Raw genomic sequence first — 21,732 nt, 5'->3', positions numbered from 1 at the left:
AGGTGGCTCAGTCAGCAGCTTCTCTTCCGTAAAAGAAAGACTGAAGCTCAAAGTCTCTGTAGCTGAGCACCCTCAGGATGCATCCAGGGCTGGGGGGATGTGCTGACAGGCTGTGGGATGCTCACCTGGAGCTGGATCTGTGGCGTGAGTGTAGGGAGGGCTCAACCTTCCAGATGGAGCCTTGCTCCTGGGGCTGAACACAGGGTAGCGTGGAAGTGTTACCTGGACTGCTTGGAACACTTGTTCAGTGTCCCGCCTCACTTAGGAGGCCTGACCTGGGAAGAAGGGAGGAGCAGAGATGTTTTGAACATAGCTTGCTTAATTCTTCAGTGTTTAGCTCCAGAAATTCAGAGTCCCTGTTAGATATGGAGCATAATTGTTGATGTGGGCCTCCGGTGCTGACGTGGGGTTTCCATACCCTCATTGAAGGCAAGGAAGGGCTCTCCTCTACAAGAGTCATCATACCTGTTTTGTGGATGGGTGTTGGGATTCCTGTGCTGTAGCAGGAGGGGAGGAGTGCGCTCACATGAGGCTGGTAGCCTTTCCACGGTGTGGGAGCATCTCCTGCTGCTGCAGCCAGGGAAACTTGGTACTTCACCTGGACATGGGAGAGAGGGATTTATGAGGTTTTCCAAGGGGAATTAAATCCCATGAAAATGGTTGGTCCTAGACATTGCCTCCTGCATGGAGCACTTTATCCACAACCCCTTTGGGATACAGTGACAAGAAGGCAAGTGCCTGTTTGCAGACTAGTTTCAGGCAAGTCAGTGGAAGAGCCATTCTGGAATGGTGGAGGGGTCCCTGTCTGCACTGGACAGAAGGTTTTCCCCTCAACCCAAAGACAGCACCCAGAGGATGGAGACCTTTAGCACAAAATCCATGTTTTACCATGAACATGTTTGTGTTGCTTTTTAGGACTCCAAACGCTTTGAAGGGATTGATGCGGACTTTAAAGAACTGGCCTATGAAACTCAGAAAACCCCAAATGTGGTTGAGGCCACCAGGTCTGTCCCAACAACTGGAGGACATTCAGAGTAGGTAGGTACAACTTCAGTCCCAGGATTTTGTCAGAGACTGGGATCAGCTCTAATAAGTTGGTTTAACCTGTGCTCCAAGGCTTTCCTTCTGGACTGTGCGTTCTTTGCATTCACACATTGAGTCTTTTTATTCATGATCCATCACCCTGAAGCCCCCAAGGTGGATTCTGGCTTTGCGTATGTGCAAACTCTTATCTTGAATATTGATTTGCACACATACAAAGCTAGGCACTCAGTTGGTTTTAATAACATGTGGCCTCACTGCCACCCCAAATTTGGTGTCTTAAATATCTATTTAGCAGTCCAAGCAGGGATATCTGCAGCAGAGCTGATCCCATGTGCTTTAATTAACAAAATTATCTTGGTGTGTGTACCCTTCACAGATGGTATAACTAAACTCCCTGAGAAAGACCTTAATGTCCAGAGATGGATACAGTTCTCACCTAACATATGAGCTACTCTACCTGGAACACACCTAACAAGTTAACGTGATAGCTGTTGTGTCAGTAATAACTATCCATTTAAAATAGAGATCTAATTTTACTTCCTAAACAGATAAGGCCCGTGTTCCCCACAGAGGACTAACTGCATGTTATTTATGAACTTTGAAAGCTCAGCAGCAGTTTAACATGTAAACACTGAGAGATTCATTTTAGAACGGAGCAAACAAGTTTCTTTTCAGGCTTCACAAGCACAAAAAGCTGAGTAGGTTTGAATCAGACTTTAAAATGTGCTCATTAGAATAAAAGCAGTTTTGGAAACTTTCATCCTAGTGTGAAATCACCTGTGGCAGTTGAGAGCTTGTCTAAAACAGTAAGTCAGACTGCAAAGCCTTTCTAGCCTCTTCTTCCACCTGTGTTTCTGCTTTTTGGTGAGGATTCTCTGACTCTTTGTCTGTTTGACCCTTGGGAGTGGAGAGAGATCTATGAGTTACTATGTGCTTTGTTATCTATTTGGAAAATGCTGTAAAGGACCAGCCTGCAGGCTCAGCTCATGTCTGGCATTTCCCCATGGGAGGGGAGAATCTGCTCGATAACCCAAACTGTAGCACGACACATTAAAGGATATTCACCCGCCTGTCCTGGGCTCTATTTTTCTGCTCTTCTCCCCAGGTTGTCCCTGTGTGAGAAGGCTTTGGCTGAATATTTGGACATGAAAAGATTGGCCTTTCCCAGATTTTACTTTGTTTCTTCAGCAGATTTATTGGATATTCTTTCCAATGGCACCAACCCACAGCTGGTAAGCCTTGCACTATGTCACCTTCACATTTTCCAGCTGTCAGTAATGTCAGGGTGGAAGATGCTGTCTAGGGACTCAGCTGTAGCTTATCCTTTCTTGAGTGCCTTTTCTCCCACCCTCACTTGGATTAACAATAACTCTTTCACTGCTGGCCTTCATCTGTCGTCTCTGAAAGGCAATGCGCACACTGTATGTTGTCCCATCTGTCCCTGGTGATGCTTGCAGATGGTTCTGAAAGCACTGCACAGAGCAGAGCTATGTTCTTGATACCATAAAAACAGTGGGTTTGTTTCTGCTGGGATACAGTGAGGTTGGGGGAAACCATTTCTTGAGGATCTCAGCCAAAACTTGTTGCTGAGCTTGGTTCCCCAAGCTGGGATGCCAGCAAACAGCATCTGTTGTTGAAAGAGCCACAGACCGATCATTCAAATGTGACAGTGTTGACAACCGAGGGCTTGGAGACGTCTCTGTTTTTAGGCAGAGGAGACATCTGCTAGTCAGCCACTTCTTCCTTCCCCCATGCAAAGGTCTTTGGGATGGCCTGTTTACAGGGGAAGAGCAGAACACAGCCTGGAAGAGGTAAGACAGCTGGTGGTCAGACAGTGGCTGTGGCCAAGGCAGGACTTCCTTGGGTTGCCACCCACCCCTGCACAGCTCTGCTTGGCCTTGTTTGGGACGCATCTTTTATTCAGAGGTTGGTGCATAAAACCAGTCAAAACGTTCACAGCAAAAGGCGAGTGTTGGATGATGAACAAAGTCCTAATTCTGTCTTTTGGTAGCGAGTATTTTCACTTTCTTCAGGCTTTCCACCATTTTCAGTATTGATGTGAGCACAGGAATGGAGCAGGTTTGCATGTGTATTTGGAAATGCTGTTGTTTCCCTCTAACCTTTAACGCTGCTTCTATCTGTGTCTGCTGCTGGGTGATTTCAGCCCACAGAGTATCATAAATACATAGTTGATTGATATTTAAAATGAAGAGGAAAAAAAAAACACAGGAAGCAAAGATACTGTGTTGAAATGCTCTGTTGAGTAAGAAGAAATTCCTGGTGTTTTCTGTTATTCAAAAGTATTTGCAGTAAAATCAAAGTAAATGTCAAGCAGTATCATACATAGATACACTCTCAGCCTTCCCAATGTAGTTTCAAAGTCTGATGATTCCTAAAGGAGGATTAAATACACAATGACATTATCCTCGTGAACTGGGTGCTGAACTTGTGCAGATTCAGGTGCGTTCGGGCTCTGGCAGCAGGATCGCAGCAAGTGCTGGGGTTGTGTCCGAACCCTCCAGACTGGACAGGGTCTGGGAAGGGGCAGCTGGGGATTTGTGACCAGAAGCTTCTACATGTAAGAAAAAGTTTCTACGGTTTACTTACGGTTTGAAAAGAGATAAGCTTATGGCCTCAAGATACGCTTAATGGCCTCAAGTTGTGCCAGGGGAGGTTCAGATTGGATATTGTAAAAAAATTCTTCCCAGAAAGGGCTGTGGGGCATGGGAACAGGCTGCCCAGGGCAGTGCTGGAGTCACCATCCCTGGAGGGGTTTAAAAGACATTTAGACGAGGTTCTTAGGGACATGGATTAGTGCCAGAGCTAGGGTATGGCTGGACTTGATCCTGAGGGTTTCTTCCACCCAAAATGATTCTGTGATCTGGGGGGATGCTGAGTGCCCTGTGCTTCTCAGAGTCACTTAGCACCTCCCAGGGTTTGGCCCTGCTTGTGTGTGTGTGAGAAGCTGCGTCCACTTGCAGCACAGCTCATGAGAGGGAGGGTTGTAGTTCTTTGTGAGTCAGTGAGTCAGAATTAGATGGACAAATCCACCTCCACCCTTCCTTCTCTGAAAGCATCAGAGCATTGGGCATCTCACGCAGAATCCCAGAATGTCAGGGTTGGAAGGGACCTGGAAAGCTCATCCAGTCCAATCCCCCCATGGAGCAGGAACACCCAGCTGAGGTTCCACAGGAAGGTGTCCAGGCGGGTTTGAATGTCTGCAGAGAAGGAGACTCCACAACCTCCCTGGGCAGCCTGGGCCAGGCTCTGCCACCCTCACTGAGAAGAAGTTTCTTCTCAAATTTAAGTGAAACCTCCTGTGTTCCAGTTTGAACCCATTCCCCCTTGTCCTATCACTGGTTGTCACCGAGGAGAGCCTGGCTCCATTCTCCTGACACTCCCCCTTTAGATATCTGTAAACATGAATGAGTCCCCCCTCAGTCTCCTCTTCTCCAGCTCCAGAGCCCCAGCTCCCTCAGCCTTTCCTCACACGGGAGATGCTCCACTCCCTCCAGCATCTTGGTGGCTGCGCTGGACTCTCTCCAGCAGTTCCCTGTCCTTCTGGAACTGAGGGGCCACAACTGGACACAATATTCCAGGTGTGGTCTCCCCAGGGCAGAGCAGAGGGGCAGGAGAACCTCTCTGACCTACTGACCACCCCCTTCTAACCCACCCCAGGTACCATTGGCTTCCTGGCCACAAGGGCCCAGTGCTGGCTCATGGTCACCCTGCTGTCCCCAGGACCCCCAGGTCCCTTTCCCTCATTTCTCATCTCCCCTGTGGGAGTTTTTCTACCTCTCTGCTGTAATTGAGAGAGGCAGCTCCTGTCTGGGACTGCTTTGGGAGCTTCCCCTTTCTGTGGGGACGTCAATCCTAGGAGAATCTCACCGTCATTGGCGTGGGGCGCGCAGTGATGCAGTTGTGTGTTACGCAGTGGTCTGGAAGAAGTGCTGGTGACCTGCTCAGCTCCCAGCAGGCAGATGCTGATGTTGAGAGCCCACAGCATCTCCCTGTTGGCTTTGCAGACTCAGATGGAGGTGAACAGGAAAGAACTGAATTATTCTTTTCCTTCTGGAAGAGTGCTTTTGGTGAACATGGTTGTTCTGTAGGAGGTCTGGGCTGTTTATCATAGGTCTTAGGCAGAAATAAAGATCTTTCTTCTCCATGAAAGAGAATTTAGGATATTTCACTAGCACAAAATCAGTTTCTAGTAGTGGAAAAACAGGAAAGTTCATAGTGAAGAAAACTCCACGTTGTGCTGAGAATAGGATGAGGTGGAGAAATGGCTACAGACTTCTCATCACTACATGTAGGGAAATTTGGGGTAGGAGTCATGAGGTGTTTCAATGTTTTCTATGCTTTTGCTCTGTATGGAAGATTTCCCAATGGAGAAACATGATTTATTAAGGCATGTCTGTTTTCTAAATTACGTAGAAATAGGTGGAAGTATTACAAGAGACAGCAAGAGGCTTTTGTTGGCAGTATGTTGGCCACATTTGAGAAGATGTGGTGCTACCTAAATATCCAAGATATTTTGTTAACATGATTTTGCTTGTGACATGTATAGTGATCTTCATTCCGCTCGTCCTATCTCGGTTGCTTTATTTACACAACCCGTTTTGCAGGTGCAACGTCATCTTTCCAAACTCTTTGACAGCTTGGCCAGGATGAAATTCCAGCTGGACTCTGAGCAAAAGCCAACCAAGGTTGGCCTGGGAATGTACAGTAGAGAGGAGGAGTACGTCAGCTTCAGCGAGCCCTGGGACTGCAGTGGGCAGGTGAGAGGGAAGTCCTTGTCTATCAAAACTGTCCGGTGGAGTCTGCTCCCCTGCCCCTCGTGTGAGATCCCTTGCCAAGACGTCATAGAGCTTCACTGCTCTCCCCTGGTGCATGAGAAAAGCTGGAAGAGGTGGTGATTTAGTACCTCCTTACACCACAACCTTTCGTGTCACTCTGGATAGGTCCTCACTAAGGGGGGACGTGGATGTCGCAGTCCACTGTGAGAGAAAGAGCTGTGCCATTTTTCTGACTAGGTTTTTAATTTGATTTTTTCGAAGACCTTTTGAAGGTTAGTCTTAAAGCTTGCTACAAATATCCTCGGTGAGGGAGGGGATGCAGACTGAAAAGAGACTAAGCTATTCCATAGTACCTCTGCACGGGTGTGTTTGGCAGGAGAAGGCCTTTTACCTGTTTCTCAAGTCTTCATTATTTCATACCACGAGTGAAAGTATGAAATGTAAGAATCAAGCTACTGCTCAGCTTATCTATCCTGGTAGTTTCACCTTTCTGCATGGTCTATTACAGGAAGCTAAAGTACGTAATACCGGCTACTGAGCTCCCCAGCAATGGAGCTTGCTGCGTTCAGTCTGTCTTCTTGTTGAGGGCTTTGCCTGTGAAATATGAAATTCAGCAGGAATTGTGTTCCCAAGTTCGGCAGCATCTTTCTTCTGCTGCTGGCAGACTGCCCACATCCCACCAGGGATTCTGTCATGGCCTGGAGGTGGAACACACCTGACCAAATTATTCATTGACGGAGTTCATTTTGGTTCCTCCTGTAGCTAGAGTTCAAGAAAAAAATCTGTCTTCTGTTCTTGGTGTCTGGAAGTAGATGCTAATCCTACAGTACCAGAATTAGCCAAATCTACCCAGTCTGAAGGAGGCTGTGAGGTTTGGTTAACTCATAGAATGTCCTGAGCTGGAAGGGACCCACCAGGATCATGGAGTCCAAGTCCTGTCCCTGCAGTGACAACCCCACAGGTCACCCCGTGTGTCTGAGGACGTTGTCCAGTCTCTCCTTGAACACTGTCAGGTTGGGGCTGTGACACCTCCCTGGGAGCCTGTTCAGTGTCCAGCACCTCTGGGTGAAGAACCTTTCCCTCATGTCCAGTCTAAAGAGAACTGAGATGCTTGCCTCATTTCCTATCTTCACTAATTACCAAAGGCACTTAAGAAGAGCAAATGTGTTACTGGGATTTAATCTCTTTTCCAGGTTGAAGTCTGGCTCAGTCATGTACTAGACAGCATGAGGGCTACTGTGAGAGATGAGATGACAGAAGCCGTCATGGCTTATGAGGAAAAACCAAGGGAACAATGGCTCTTTGACTATCCTGCCCAGGTATCTGCCACTGCTTCTTATCACCACTCAGGCTGGCTCGTGGAAAGGTAGCTCTTGGGTTCCCCATCAGTCCTGCCCTTCCCTTCTTTCAGCAGCTGTGGACAGGCATGTTTCTGGCCTCCACCTTGCTATCCAGGAGAGAGGGAGGATGAGTTGTCCTTTATCCTGGCGGTCTCCTGATGGAGTTTTCAGGCTGAGCTCCATGCTCTGGTTGGGGCTCTTGGTTGGGTGACAGAGCCCAGGGGCTTGGGCAGTGCAGTCTGTACAGCCAGAGCAGTGAGAGGTGCAGCAGGAAGGCAAAGTGGTGAGGCCTGATAAGAGTGAAGAGCCCCTCAGATGCACCTCTGACAACCTCGTGGTCTCCAACTCTTCCTCCTCTGCTGTGTCAGGCATGTGAAAGGTGCTGATTTACTTATAACTAGCTGCTAAATGTGTCTATCACTGATACGGTGTTTTAAATGAATGTCATGGAGCAGATCCTTGTTGTACTGTCTGCTGTGACTACTGTATGAAAAAATACTTAATTTCATGTCACGGATGTTTCATCCTTGATCTCCCTGTGGATCCGACACTCTTGAACATAAGGAAGCTTTGGTATTTTCCCTGATACTGAACCAGCCTATTTCCCTAGGTGGCGCTTTGCTGCACCCAGATCTGGTGGACAACGGAGGTTGGGATTGCCTTTGCCAGGGTGGAGGAAGGCTACGAGAATGCGATGAAGGAATAGCACAAGAAGCAAGTGACCCAGCTGAACACCCTCGTTACCATGCTGATCGGGCAGCTCTCCAAGGGCGACAGACAGAAAATCATGACCATTTGCACCATCGACGTGCATGCTCGGGATGTGGTGGCAAAGATGATAGCACAGAAGGTTGGTGTTGGCAGTTCAGCACAGTTCTGTGGGTGCTGGAGAGGGGGCTTCAGGGGGCCCAACCACTGGCCATTCAGATCACTGCCGGTCTCAGTGGGAGACGTATGACTAAATTTATTTCTACAATGTTTGTAGTAAGTGTGCAGAAAGCCCCTGTAAGCCTGCAGAGCTGTGCTGTGTCATGGCCCTGCAACACCAACTTGTAGTTGCTGCAGATTCACACCAGGAGTGAGAGCGCGGCCCTGCGTCCTGGTGCCAAGACATGTGCTGGTGGATGATGGTGGTGTGTTGGGAGGCTGCTGGACTCAGTCTCAGTTTTGACTTTAGAAAGTAAGAAAAAGCATTCAAGCTTTGTTCTTTGTAGCGTCCTTTGTCTGGTGTGGGGCCACAGGGACTTATGTGGGACTCCCTTCTCCTGCAACACCTCTCCCACACTACTCCCCTGTCCCTGACACCATGCCAAGTGTTTAGCCTTGCAGGTGGGTGGGAAGATGCCCTGAATGTATTGGGTTGTGGCTCTTCCCTCATCTGTGTCATCTCAGGGGCAGCCAGGCTGCTCACAGGGTTTCTGTCTTCAAGGCTCAGCTGGGCTCAGTGGTGCCTCGGTCCAGCCTGGGGTGAAGTGATGCATCTGGACCTGCCTGCTGGTTGTGCAGAGAGCGCTGGCCATGCCTGTCTTTGTCCACCTGTCCCCAGTCTGTTTCCTTGGTGCTGTCTGCAACCTCTTCCTTGTCTAGATGGCCTCTGCTCCTTCTCTCACTCTGGTTGCATTATGAGACCTTCTTCATGACTTGCTGCTTCTTAAATCTATTCAGGAGTCTTTTTGTAAGGCTCTTTCTCTTGGCCATTAATTTTTTCCTCTCCCACCAATGTGGTCACTAATTTGGTTCCTCCCCTTTACTGATGGGAGATGGGGAGGTGACATTTCTCACCGCATTGCAAGGAGGCGGCCTTCCTCACCACACCTGCCTTGCAGTGAGGACCAGTCATCCCCCATGAACATTTTATAGCAGTCGCTATTTTGGCCCCCGAGCTGCATGTGTCTGGCATCCCCGGCCTTCCTGTGATGGTGTTTGTGGGTGTGTTGCAGGTGGACAATGCCCAGGCCTTCATTTGGCTGTCACAGCTCCGGCACAGATGGTCAGATGAGGAACGGCACTGCTTTGCCAACATCTGTGACGCCCAGTTCCTGTACTCCTATGAATACCTTGGCAATACCCCTCGGCTTGTGATCACTCCGCTGACCGACAGGTAAGTCCCTGGGACACAATGTCATAGCTGGGCTTTGCCACACAGGTAGAGAGAGAGATGCCAACCAAAGATGGATTTAGTTCAGACACCTGTATCCCTCTTGTTCTGTCTCCATGTCCCAGCACTCCAGTGGTCGAGCTCTAACTCTTATCTGGTTTTTGGTGGTACCCTCTGGGGAATTTGTACATCAGATCCCTGGGTGGGATTCAGCTCACACATTAAAACACTTGTGGGTGTCTTCCTGTGCACAAGATGTCCACAGTCCATAAAGCTGGTGAGTCTAGAGAGCTTTCATCCCATCTTGAAGCAGACATCTACCTGGTTGCCTCAGTGGGGACACCTAGGGTTACTTGAGATACTCTGTGTTGTCCCACCTGGCTTCCAGCTGCCAATCCAGAAGTGTAAAAGTCTCCTATGGACCCCTTGTCATATCTCTCCACCCTATGTGACATTTCAGCAACCAAGAGCATCTCAGGTGGCTCTGGTCACCTGTGTTAGTCAGCTGCGTCAAGCCCCCAGGTATCATCAGGTTTTGTTGGCTATATTGACTACACCTCTGTGGCTTATACAGGTAGTATAGATACTCACATGTGGACACCACCCCAGTGTCCATCATCAACATGATGGAGAAACTTTGGGACTTGCTGCAGCTTTGAGTTGGGTTCGCTCATAGGCCACCTGAGCAGGTTTCTGTCAGTGACAGGTCTTCCAGAAAAGCTGTCCTTTTCTCGTACTGCCTGAGATGTGCCCAATATCCATGAGTTGTATGAGGATCCAGAGAGAACACAAGCTGGACATGAAGAGGTTTGGGCAGACCTTGGTGGAAGATGAGTATCTCTTGGAGAAAACAGAGCTGAGCAGAGGTGGTAATTAATGCCAAGAAGGCTTTCAGCTCAGACATGACCCCTGCTCACGTACAGCTTTTCAGAGGAGAGGCTCTGCTGAGTGCAATGCTCTAGTGCTATTGCCCTGCAGCCCACAGTTGACCTATTGGACATATTTCCTTTTTTCATTCATCATTCACTGTGAAAGATGTTACATCACCCTGACCCAGTCACTGCACCTGACCATGAGCGGAGCACCTGCAGGCCCTGCGGGCACTGGCAAGACGGAGACTACGAAAGATTTGGGGCGAGCCCTGGGCATCATGGTGTACGTGTTTAACTGCTCCGAGCAGATGGGCTACAAGGTATGGCTCCCACCTCGGCTGCAGTGCGGTCACATGGGGCTGGGGATGCTCAGGGCCCGAGCAAACCTGAAGGATGAGAGTAATCCAATGGTACCTGGGGTGCATTAGGAGAGGTATGACCAGCAGGTCAAGGGAGGTTGTTCCTTCCGCTCTGCTCTGCCCTGGTGATGCCACATCTGGAGTTGTGTCCAGTTCTGGGCTCCCCAGTTTAAGAAGGAATAACTGCACAGAGTCCAGCGGTGGCTACAAAGATGCTGAGGGGTCTGGAGCTTCTTTCTTGTGAGGAGAGACTGAGAGAGCTGGAGCTGTTGAGCTGGAGAAGAGAAGCTGAGAGGGATCTGATCAATGGGATCAATATCTCAGGGTGGCTGTCAGAGGATGGACCAGAGTCTGTTCAGTGGTGCCCAACGCCGGGTGAGGGGCATCGGGCACAGACTGAAACACAGGAGGCTCCATCTGAACATGAGCAGAAACTTGTTTGCTGGGAGGTGCCAGAGCCTGGCCCAGGCTGCCCAGGGCGGGTGTGGAGTCTCCTTCTGTGAGACATTGAAACCCGCCTGGACCCACCTGTGTGATCTGCTCTGTGACCCCGCGTGAGCAGGGCTTGGACTGGGGGATCTGCAGAGGTCCCTTCAGCCCCACCAGGCTGGGATTCTGTGATCACCTCTCTCCAAATCCCTGCTACGCTCCTTTAAGCTGAATGCCTTTTCCTTCTCCTCCCGTTCCTTCTCTAAGATTTGCACAAGGTTCTTCAGGAGGCAGAGACCCGAACTATCTTCTCTGCCTCATTATGCATTTCCCTTCCTTTCTGGAGTTAGATTTCATGTGTAATTCTTCAAAAACGTTGGTCTGTTCAGTTGAGACCAAGGCTGTGCTGATAGTTGGACCCTGGTCGTTTCTTCTCGGCGTGCTCGCGACCTGGCAGCCCCTGGCACGGGGAGGGACCTGTCCTGGTTTTCTCAGGATCCTCTCCCAGAATAAACCCAAAACATAGTGAACCTTCAGCCGCTACAGAGCACTGAATCATTAGGCTGAGTCTTGCTCTCTGCCAGTCTGGCACGGTACAGTGATTTTGGTAGCCTCGGATCATATTTCATTTAGCTTATGGGCTCTCCCAGGAAACGGGACCATCAGTAATTCAGCACAAGTGACCTTTAAATGAAACTGGTGCACAGATATATCGAGAAAGTGCAATTAGCAGATAAAGTGGCAAGCTGCGCAGAGCTATAAATATTATAATTGAGTTGTGCCTGCTGTTTCCATGCACTTTTCTAAATACCCACAATAGAGTGTAAATTGCTATAAATAAACAGGCTGGGAAATAAAATCAATTTTTTGCTGGAGTTGATTCCATTTATGATTTCACTCTTGTAATCTTTGTTTTTGCTTTGTTTTTCCAGTCTTGTGGGAATATTTACAAAGGCCTTTCCCAGACGGGAGCCTGGGGCTGTTTTGATGAATTTAACAGGATCTCAGTTGAGGTCCTTTCTGTGGTTGCTGTACAGGTGAGTGGAGAAACACTCATAAATAAATACAAACAGAGCAGAGCCATTCTGCAGTCTTTGGAGCAAGGGTAAAAATGGCAATTGCATATTGCCGGTTTCAGTTCTGTGTATAGGCAGGTGTGGGATTAGATCTCAAGATTAATCACATGAATATCACAGCACTGCCAAGATGTCGCAGTTACGTGCTGCAAAGATATTTGTCACTTTTCTTGCCCCAGTTACAGCATTTGTGCCAAGACAATTCTTTGTAGCATCTTTTCCCAGACCACTACGCACCATGGCTCTGTACCTGTTCCTCCTCAGGAAAGCACTCGTGTCATTAATCTGCTGTGAGATAATTGCAGCACATCGTTTCAAGACAGAGAAGCTGCCTTGACTTGCGGCTGCTCAGTCTGCAATGTAGGGAATAATTTTCACGGAGGGGAAGAGGGGTGTTTGGGGCAGATCCGCTGGACTTCTGGGGGTTCCTTATCACCCCTGGTCAGGCACAGGTTGTGTGTCATACTCAGGAAATGGGAATACATTCAGGATTAATTTTCTTAACCTGTCTCCAAAACTATATGGCTGTGGATTTAGTTCTGGTGTCTGTGACGACAGCTCTGCCAAGCGGCTTTGGAAGGTATTCCTGGCCAACTGGCACCATTCCTTGGAGGAACGTGTGCAGCCCCGTGGTGCTCCCAAAAGCCAGTGTCAGCTGGTGACACTCGGGAGCTGGAATCTGGGGCAGATCTGCGGCCCTTGCTGACGCGCTTGCCCAGGGTACCCTGACACCGTGGGATTAAACCTGGGACAGAGCTATTGGAGCGGTGCCCAGCTGGGCATGGGTGTTTCCCCTGGCGAATGGTTTCTCATCTCCTCTGTAGTTCAGCTGCTCAGTGCATTGTGTTGGTGAGTCTCGTGTGAAGCGCAGCAGCATCCCTGGAGAAGGGCTGGAAGGGAGACTGGCCTCCCCATCGTGCCAGAAAGTCCTGTGCTCTCGTGCTTATATATATAATCTGTCACTTCGCGTCCTCCTTCCCCTCCTCTTACCAGCCCATGAGGAAACCTGGCATTATTTTATACAGGGGAAGCCTTGGGGGGCTTCAGTGCAGAAAACTGAGGTGCCAAAGTGCCCAAGTTCTTCAGGATCCAACTGTCAGCTGAGTGCGTGTTTTAGGATCCTAATATCTGATTGAGGTGCTGAATTGTTCCTGGACTCCCTTTTGGGCTCAGTGTTATAGAAAGATATAAAGCTCAGAAGTTTCTACGCTTCTGTAAATGTTTTGGTCAAAGACATTGTTCTTAACCCCTCCATGAACTCCTCATTCTTCTCATCTGTTTCACTCATAATTGGTACCTTATGTGGCATCCCAGAGAAGCCCCAGGCAGGTACAAGAGTTTATGTATCATTCCCTCTCAATTTCTCTTCCGTCAGGTCCTAGTTTAAAGTTGTCATTGAAAAAAAGTCTTTGAGGATCTTGAAATAAAAAGGGAAGCTGAACAAAAGAAGCCCAGGAATGACTCAACTGCTGATGGTTCCCTCGCTCCTGGCTGGAGCGTGGCAGCTGAAGAAAGCGGCACGGCCGTCATTCCATCGTGGTGTCTCCTGGCTGCTATTAGGAGTGTTACCATGGCGATGTTTAATTGGCTGTCTTACTCATGCAGCTGATGTCGATATGGTTCCTTACAGGGAAAAATTCGATTAATTGCTTTACTTTGAGATGGCAAACAGTAGTGAGGTTAGAGCGGTGAATAGAGAGAGATTTGCCCCTCGCTGAGGTGCTGTTTGCAGAGAGGTGAACTCTTCGGAAGGAGAGGAATGAGCAGAACAAAGCTGCAATCAGGCAAATATAAAAAACAATATAATATTAGTGAGTGAAGGTGTTAGGAGAGGTTTTACAGCTTCTGCCTTCTGGTTTTGGTTTTAAATCAAACATCTGATGTCCCAAAATCTTTAAAAGTGATATCAAGTGGTCAGTTTACAACTGAGCTGAGGCCAAGCTTATTGGGAGGTGCTACCCCTTCTCTGGGCCTGGTCAGGGAACGGAGCAGGCACAGGAGGGTTTTGGGATGTCCTGAAGAGCAACGCTGTGTGGGGAGAGGTGAGATGGGTAAAGGGAATAATGGGCCCATATTGTGATAGACTTTGGGGAGTGCGTTTGGGTGTTGGCTGTGTTGTGGATACCTGTACTGCCCTGTGTCTCTCTCACACATCAGACCTCTGCTGGGCTGGCTGGTTCAGAGATGGTGGAGCCTTTGGTGGTGTTTTTGCTGTGAGATGTGCTGAGCAGTGTCCCACAGGTGATGTCAAAAGCCAAGGTGAATGCAGGCAGTGCTGGGGACATTTCCCGCTCCTGAGTTGCTCTTCCTGACCCACGTTCATCATTGTCTCATGGAGCAAAGGTGTGAAGTCTTGCAACTCCTTTGCATTTTGACTTTCCACTCTCTTCAGCTCTTTTTTCTGCTTTGCCAGAGTTTGACTGAGATGGGAAATTGATATTGCCATGCTGATGTACTCCAAACAGTGTATAAAGCTTTGTGCTGCCGGTAAAAAATAAAACAGTGATTAGCCCCATTTGTCACGAGGCCAAGAGTAACGAAGGAAGCACCGTTGTCTGATGTGTTTTTCATAAGTGAACGCTGATACTATAGTACTGTCTTGATTTCTAGGTGAAGAGCGTGCAGGATGCAATACGGGAGAAGAAGAAATCCTTCAATTTTCTTGGAGAAGACATCAACTTAGTACCATCAGTAGGCATTTTCATCACCATGAACCCTGGTTACGCAGGGCGAACAGAGCTACCTGAGAATTTAAAAGCTCTCTTCAGGTGAGTCCAGGTCAGGGTTTGTGACCTGGCAGAAACTGTCTTTTGGAACATCCAGGCTCGACCTCATGTCCTTGGGGAATTCACTTGCATAGGGCATTCGCAGGTAGTTTAAGCCTTGCACAACAGGCCTGGGTCTGGGCACGCACAGGCAGGGCAAAGGAGCTCTGTCCCTTGTCGTGGGGAAGGCAGAGGGTGACCTGGCTCGTAAAAGAAGGCCTAGAAGATGAAGCTGCAAATGCGCTGCCTGTAAGACCTGTAGTCAAGAAATACTTGTTCTGCAATGCCTCCTCACCTGTCATTTTAGGCCGTGTGCGATGGTTGTGCCAGACTTTGAGCTGATCTGTGAAATTATGTTGGTGGCTGAGGGATTCATCGAGGCCCGGGTGTTAGCCAGGAAGTTCATTACTCTCTACCAACTCTGCAAAGAGCTCCTGTCCAAGCAGGTGAGCCTGATTCTGTGGCTGAGTGGTATGATGAATCTCCAAAATCAGCAGAAACATGGCACTGTGCTGCTCAGCTCCATGGCTAACGTTTCACAGCTTTTATTTAATGACTGCATTTGCACTGGCTGCTGGGGGAGGAGAGGGTTGGTGATCATCGGAGCAATAAAATTTTCAGACTGCTTTACTGGAGCATCTGCAGGGACAAAAGCATTTGACCAGCTGCATTAATGGGAGACCTTTCAGTGAGTTTAAATGACACCATGTTTGGGGTAGTATTCAGTGACCTTTTGCTTTCCAGTCTCTTCCTATTGATTCTCCTGCCTGCAAAGGGTTTATGGTGTCCCTCTCTGAGTTCAGCCTTAGGCTGGTTCCAGGTCTTGTTAGAGTTACTGTCAGTGCAAAGCAAATCAGATTTTTCCTTGTCATTATTTGTGTAGATCGAAGCTGGGTCCAGAGGAGACCTGAATCAGGATTCCTGATGATACAAACCTGATCTCGGCTGTGCCAGCATGAGGCTGGGTGGGATATGCTCTGTCGCAGAAACTTGGTGCTGTGCCTTGAGGGGCCTGGTGGAAGCCATGGCCTCCCACACAGAGCAGTCAGCTGTCGAGCTGTGCTCTGGAGGGTGTTAACAGGACAGAAATATGAACAGTTGTTTGTTGGCTTGAGAGTTCTTCTCATGCCGTTTTGTGGTACTTTTTCAGCAATGTCTTTACTGACCCCTTATTCCTGGACCTCCTCTGAGACCAAACAGGCTTGTCATCTTGTGATGGGCAGGGTGGAGAAACTTGGGTCTTTGGGGCCTCATAATGGACTCACAAGCCTTTCACCTTGGTGGCTCCTGCAGATGCAGGGGGCTGGCTGGCCTTGCTATAGGTGCTTTATGATTTAGGTGAAACAAATTGCTTTGGTCTCTGGAGTGCAAATCCTGCTGCTGTCTTACTGCCAACTGTGAGCCCATGTGATGGTCTGAACAGCTGAATTATTTGACTCTTTAATACTGTCCCTGACGGGAATCTCACCTACTGAGATGGAAACCAGGTCACTCAGGCTGGAGAAGGTCTCTGGCCACAATGCAAATAACAGATTTAGATGTATTTTCATTGCTTACTAGTCTGGCAGTTTGGGAATGGTGGTTCTTCACCCTACATGGTACTGTCTAAGCATAAACTCATGCCTCTTTTTTTTTCTTCCTCTGGTGTAGGATCACTACGACTGGGGCTTGCGTGCCATTAAGTCAGTGCTGGTTGTTGCTGGCTCCCTCAAGCGAGATGACCCAGAGCGACCCGAAGACCAGGTTCTGATGCGCTCTCTTCGTGACTTCAGCATCCCCAAGATTGTGACGGATGATGTGCCGGTGTTTATGGGGCTGATTGGGGATCTATTCCCTGCACTGGATGTGCCTCGGAAGCGTGACCTGAATTTTGAGTCGTTTGTGAGGCAGGCTGTGCTGGACCTCCGGCTGCAGGCTGAGGACAACTTTGTGCTCAAAGTAAGACCAAGAGATCTTCTGCTACACCCACATCGCCATCAAATCATTTGGGTTTTCTCAAACAGCTTTGCTTCTACAAAGAGAGCTCTGCACAGCATTGTCCTTGCAGGCAGATCTCGCTGGAGGGCAGTCAGCTGTGCTGGGTCTGAGGCAGTTGCACCTGCTCCTGAAGTCAGCACTGGATCAGTCTCTGGGCTTCCAAAGGGGCCAACGTTTGTAGGCTCATGAAAGTGTAGCCCCTGGAGAGCAGGGCCTCATCAGGTGGTGGTTGTCAAGTATAAACAGCGCTGAAAGTTTATCTGCAGGCTGAGGATTTCACCCATTGTGATTAGAGTGGCTGGACCAAACTCAATTGTCAAATCTGCTTGTGTCTCAGGGTCACGTCTTTCTAAAGAGGTGGCCCAGTGGGACCTATTTTATAGACCTGAACTTCAGTTTGGCATCTTTGTCTAAAATTTGGGAGTGTTTTTCTCAGGTGGTGCAGCTGGAGGAGTTGCTGACGGTCCGGCACTCTGTCTTCGTGGTGGGTAACGCGGGCACGGGCAAGTCTCAGGTGATGAGATCCCTGAACAGGACTTACCAGATAATGAAGCGACGTCCTGTCTGGACAGACCTCAACCCCAAGGCAGTCACCAATGATGAGCTCTTTGGCATCATTAACCCAGCAACAAGAGAATGGAAAGACGGTAAATGTCATTTCATGTCTGAAATATGTAGATAAAGACGGGTATTTTTAATGAATTTCCCGAGCAGCAGCAGGGTGACTGGTTCTTCATGTGCAGGTCTGAGAGCCCAGGTGCTTGTCTGCTGCCTACAGCCACATGACAGTTTGTTGTTGAAAGGATACACAGGATGTTTTAGCTCTTTGATCTTCGAATGGGAAATATAGCATAAGCCTACTTGATCCTATTGCCCTAAGAATAATTTTAATGCCCATTAATACCAACACGTACCAGTTCCTAAGTGGGGCAGGCAGTTTTTGGGAGTTGGCTGGACCAGTGATGGAAGAGATGTCCCTCCTGCACTGTGGTGTGCACTGGGACCCCAAAAAATGTCCCATCCCCAGCTTTTCATTGCTGATAGCACGCACAGCAGCCTTAACGTCAGTTTTTCCACTCAGTATGGCTGCCCGATCTCTGTAGCACACCAGCGTTTGCCAAGCTGTTGATCCTGCTTACTCCTGAGGAACATTTCAAACTTGCTGGAAGATTACAGAAAATCTGGAGTGGAAATGTTGGGTTGTGACTGATACATAAAGGCAGCTTCGATTTACGTGTGCGGCGGGTTTGGGAGGTGTGGGGGAGGTGAGGGAAGACATTACCATGAATCATCCACAGCAGCAGATGAGCTGCCACCCACCTCCCCTGGCCCCGCCATGGACCCTTCCCGACCCCCTGCTTTGCTCCAATGCCAGGTTAATTTCTTTCTAATTGTAATTAGGGAGCCTAAATCAAAGTGGCAGAGGGACGTGCAGGGTACAGCCTGAACTGTGCAGACTGGCTGCAGCAGTGGCTGCAGATCGAGGGCAGCGGTGACACCGAACAGCAGGAGGGACATTTTACAGGTGACTGTCCAGTGGTTTCTGGCCTGCGATGGTTTAAATGAGATAGTGGCACTCCTCCCTGAGCTTTCAAGGCAGATATTTTCTGCAGTAACCATTCCTGAAAATGTTGTTTCATGTTGTCAAAGACCAGCAAGGCAATCTCCACCACAGCCTAGCAAGAGGTGACCTGTTCCCTTACAGATCAGCCCCTGCTTTTCCGCTCCCCAGTTTTATCCTGTCACATTATCAGAAGTTGAAAAGGTCCTACGTGTTAGGTGGTAAAACGTCCCATATGGGAATCCCAAAAGTGTTCTTTGCAGAACAAAACTCTTCTTTTAAACCCCAAGAGAGCCGTGTGCTGTGGATGCACAAGGTCAGGACAGAGGCGCTTTCCTCTCCCCGCTGCCGCGGTGTATCCGAGGGAAGCCCTGATGCCCTGAGACAGCAACTGTTTCTGATGCTAATAATGTCGGAGTGGTTCCCAAGGCGTGTGTCCAACACGTAAGGAACTGGCTGGAGGCAGAGGCGCTGAAGCGTTATTTTTGTTGACCCAGTCTCGGGATCACACACCTGTTCCAGGTGAGCCGTTCTGCATTTGCTGAGCACAAGCTTTGTCTTCAGTCAGATGGTGCCACTAGCTGTTCCTGATCTGGATCACAAAGAAATAGCTTGTCCTGGAGAAAAAAAGAAAAAAAAAAGAGTTCTTGTCACAATTCACTGGAAGAGAGGCTTTTTTTTAATGTTTGCCTGATGTTTTTTCATGAAGACCAGCGTCTCCCGAGGTATTTTCACATGTAGAGGAGAGCAATAGTTTTGTGGAGTTTTCATTTGCTCTGCAGTGCTGCTGCTCTATTCCCAGCCTTCGTGGTCTTCTTAACATTCATTATTTACTCCCCTTGAGACTCTGTATCCTCTCTCTCCTTGATTTTACCAACATTTTGTTCTGTCATTCAACGTCATTCTGTGCTTGTTCTCCCCTCAGTCTCACTAAAGCCATGACCCAGCGTTTAATGCATCTTGATTGCCCTGATATACTTTGAGCCACAAAAAAATATTTATAAGGATTTCCTAGGCATATTCAGGTGGTTTTCTCTGCATTGTATAACTCATGCCGCCTTTTGCCTTTGAGTAGCTACTCTACATTTTTCTTATCCCTTATGATTCTCGGTGGGAATGAAGCTCGTGCGTAGGTCTGCAATCATTTTCAGTAGTGATAACTGATAACCCTTTTTTCACTTTAAAGCAAACTAGAACCGTATTGTGATATAGTAATATTTACGTATAGGCACATAGAGTTTTGCATGTGTGAGAGGAAAGCATTAATTAGAGTAATTTTTACTGTGTTGCTGGAGAAAACCGTTAGAGCAGGTGTCAAGTTCAGTGTTCATCACCATCTTCCTGTCACCCTCCCAGGCCTGTTTTCATCAATCATGCGAGAGCTGGCCAACATCACGCATGACGGTCCCAAGTGGATGGTACTAGATGGAGATATTGATCCAATGTGGATTGAGTCTCTTAATACTGTGATGGATGATCATAAGGTAATGAATATAAGTTAAAGAAGGAGATATTCTTTGACTGCATGGCATGGTTCAGCCTAAAAATGCAGATGCTGAAATAACACCTCCTAGAATAATGCGGTTGTGTTTCTTCAGATACACCAAACAATATCACATATAGAAAATGGTGCATGAGGGGAAATAGCTCAAATCATGGTTTCATTGTAATTTCCCTTCCTGGAACTGGGCTCATGGATAATCACAGATGTCCTGATTGTAACTCCAGGCCCTTCAAAAATAGGGTGGGGTCATAATTCCACACCTTTTTCCGCCGCTCGAAGGGAGTGCTGTTCCTTTGAGTCATGCAAGACAGTTCTACTACCTGCTGGAAATCAGCTGCATTCCCTCAAGGAACTGTGCTGGCAGCAACCAAGCTTTTTAGTGCAAAGTGCTGAATGCTTTTCATTCCTGTTCCTGGGGAAGATGTCATTCTGTCTGTCTGTCTGCCCAATGCAGGTGCTGACCCTGGCGAGCAATGAGAGAATCCCTCTGAACCCAACGATGCGGTTGGTGTTTGAGATCAGCCACCTGCGCACAGCCACCCCAGCAACCGTGTCCCGAGCGGGTGAGTCCTGGCCTGAGCTCCGCACTGGGATTTGCCGTGAACCCAGGAGGATCTCGTGCCATTAACCAGTCTTCTGTTGGCCAACTTGACTCCTGTTGCAAGTACCCAACCTGAGATCACAGCGGCCGTGGGTGGACAGGGCAGGTTTCTGACAGACAAACTGAGGATCCTGACCCCAAATGCACATGTGGAGCTGTCATCATCCTGGAGATTTACCCAGAGCACTCTGACTGTTGGTGGGTGATCATGGCTTCAGCGTTGCTGAGTGCTCCTGTTGTGCAAAGCCCTTTGGATGGACTTTATGAGGAGAAGGACAGTATCTGTCTCAAAGAGTTCTTGATCTTCTGAAGAAGTGCATGAAGTATGGGAGAAGGGAATGGAGGTGTCCCCTAGTTTTACACATGGGGAAATGGGGCCCAGAGCAATGAAACTGCTCAGACAAGACAATGTTCTGAATTTAGGGCAAGGTCATGAAAAGCGCCGTGGTTTCAAGGGTGAAGTTTCTTCACTGTTCATGTTTCTACTCTGCAGTGGGGCAGGAAAAGGGGGCAGGTAATGGGACGTCCCGTCATATTTGATAGGGTTTTAGTTGTGTGAAAGTACCTGGTAAACTCTGCTGGAAGAAAGGAACAGTTTCTGCTATGTCTTTACTATATGTTCTCTCTTACCCTGGGCCTAAAGGGATCCTGTACATCAACCCGTCGGATCTGGGCTGGAATCCTCCAGTGAGCAGCTGGATCGACAGGCGAGAGATCCAGTCCGAAAGAGCCAACCTGACCATTTTGTTTGATAAGTACCTGCCCATTTGCCTGGACACCCTCAGAACAAGGTACCATCTGATGAGTGATTGTGTCACCCGTGGTGAGGGCATGGGGACACCTGCCACTGTCCAGCCCAGCTGTGCTGCGCTGGGTTGTGCTGCACATGATCCTCCTTGCCCCTGGAAGCCCTGAGCATCATTGGCTTAAGCTCAGAGAACCAGCAGGGCGAGGTGGGCAAAGTGACGCTCCTGCCTGTATCGTGTTGGTCAGATCTGGTTTTCATCTGATTTTGATTTGATTTTTATTGTATTTCCTGTATCAACTCTCTATCTCTTGGAAAATAATTCCGGCAGATCCCAAAGAGAAAGCTTTTCAGCCTCCTGATGTGTCAGGCTAGACCTGAGCCCACTCCACAAGTTATTTTTCATTAAGAACTTGGGTATTTGGAAGGGTCCTAGTGCTTCTTGGCTCGATTTGGCTTTAAAGCAGTGTCCACAGGGAAGTCATGTGGTTCTTGCTTATCATCATGTGAAACCATTCTCTTTCTCATACTGTGGTGAGGACTGGCCAAAGTAGAGTCCCAGAAA

At 48.5% G+C, this 21,732-nt stretch overlaps 1 pseudogene; it reads left to right on the top strand.

Annotated features, from left to right (window-relative positions):
* The window catches only part of LOC139829531 (dynein axonemal heavy chain 9-like), a 73,545-nt pseudogene that overhangs the window by 34,403 nt on the left and 17,410 nt on the right, over positions 1–21,732 (top strand).

Source organism: Patagioenas fasciata, chromosome 20 (assembly GCF_037038585.1).
Source record: "Patagioenas fasciata isolate bPatFas1 chromosome 20, bPatFas1.hap1, whole genome shotgun sequence".
NCBI classification, from domain to species: domain Eukaryota; kingdom Metazoa; phylum Chordata; class Aves; order Columbiformes; family Columbidae; genus Patagioenas; species Patagioenas fasciata.
The sequence above is the reverse complement of the archived record's forward strand: the minus strand, read 5'-3'. Positions and strand labels throughout refer to the sequence as shown.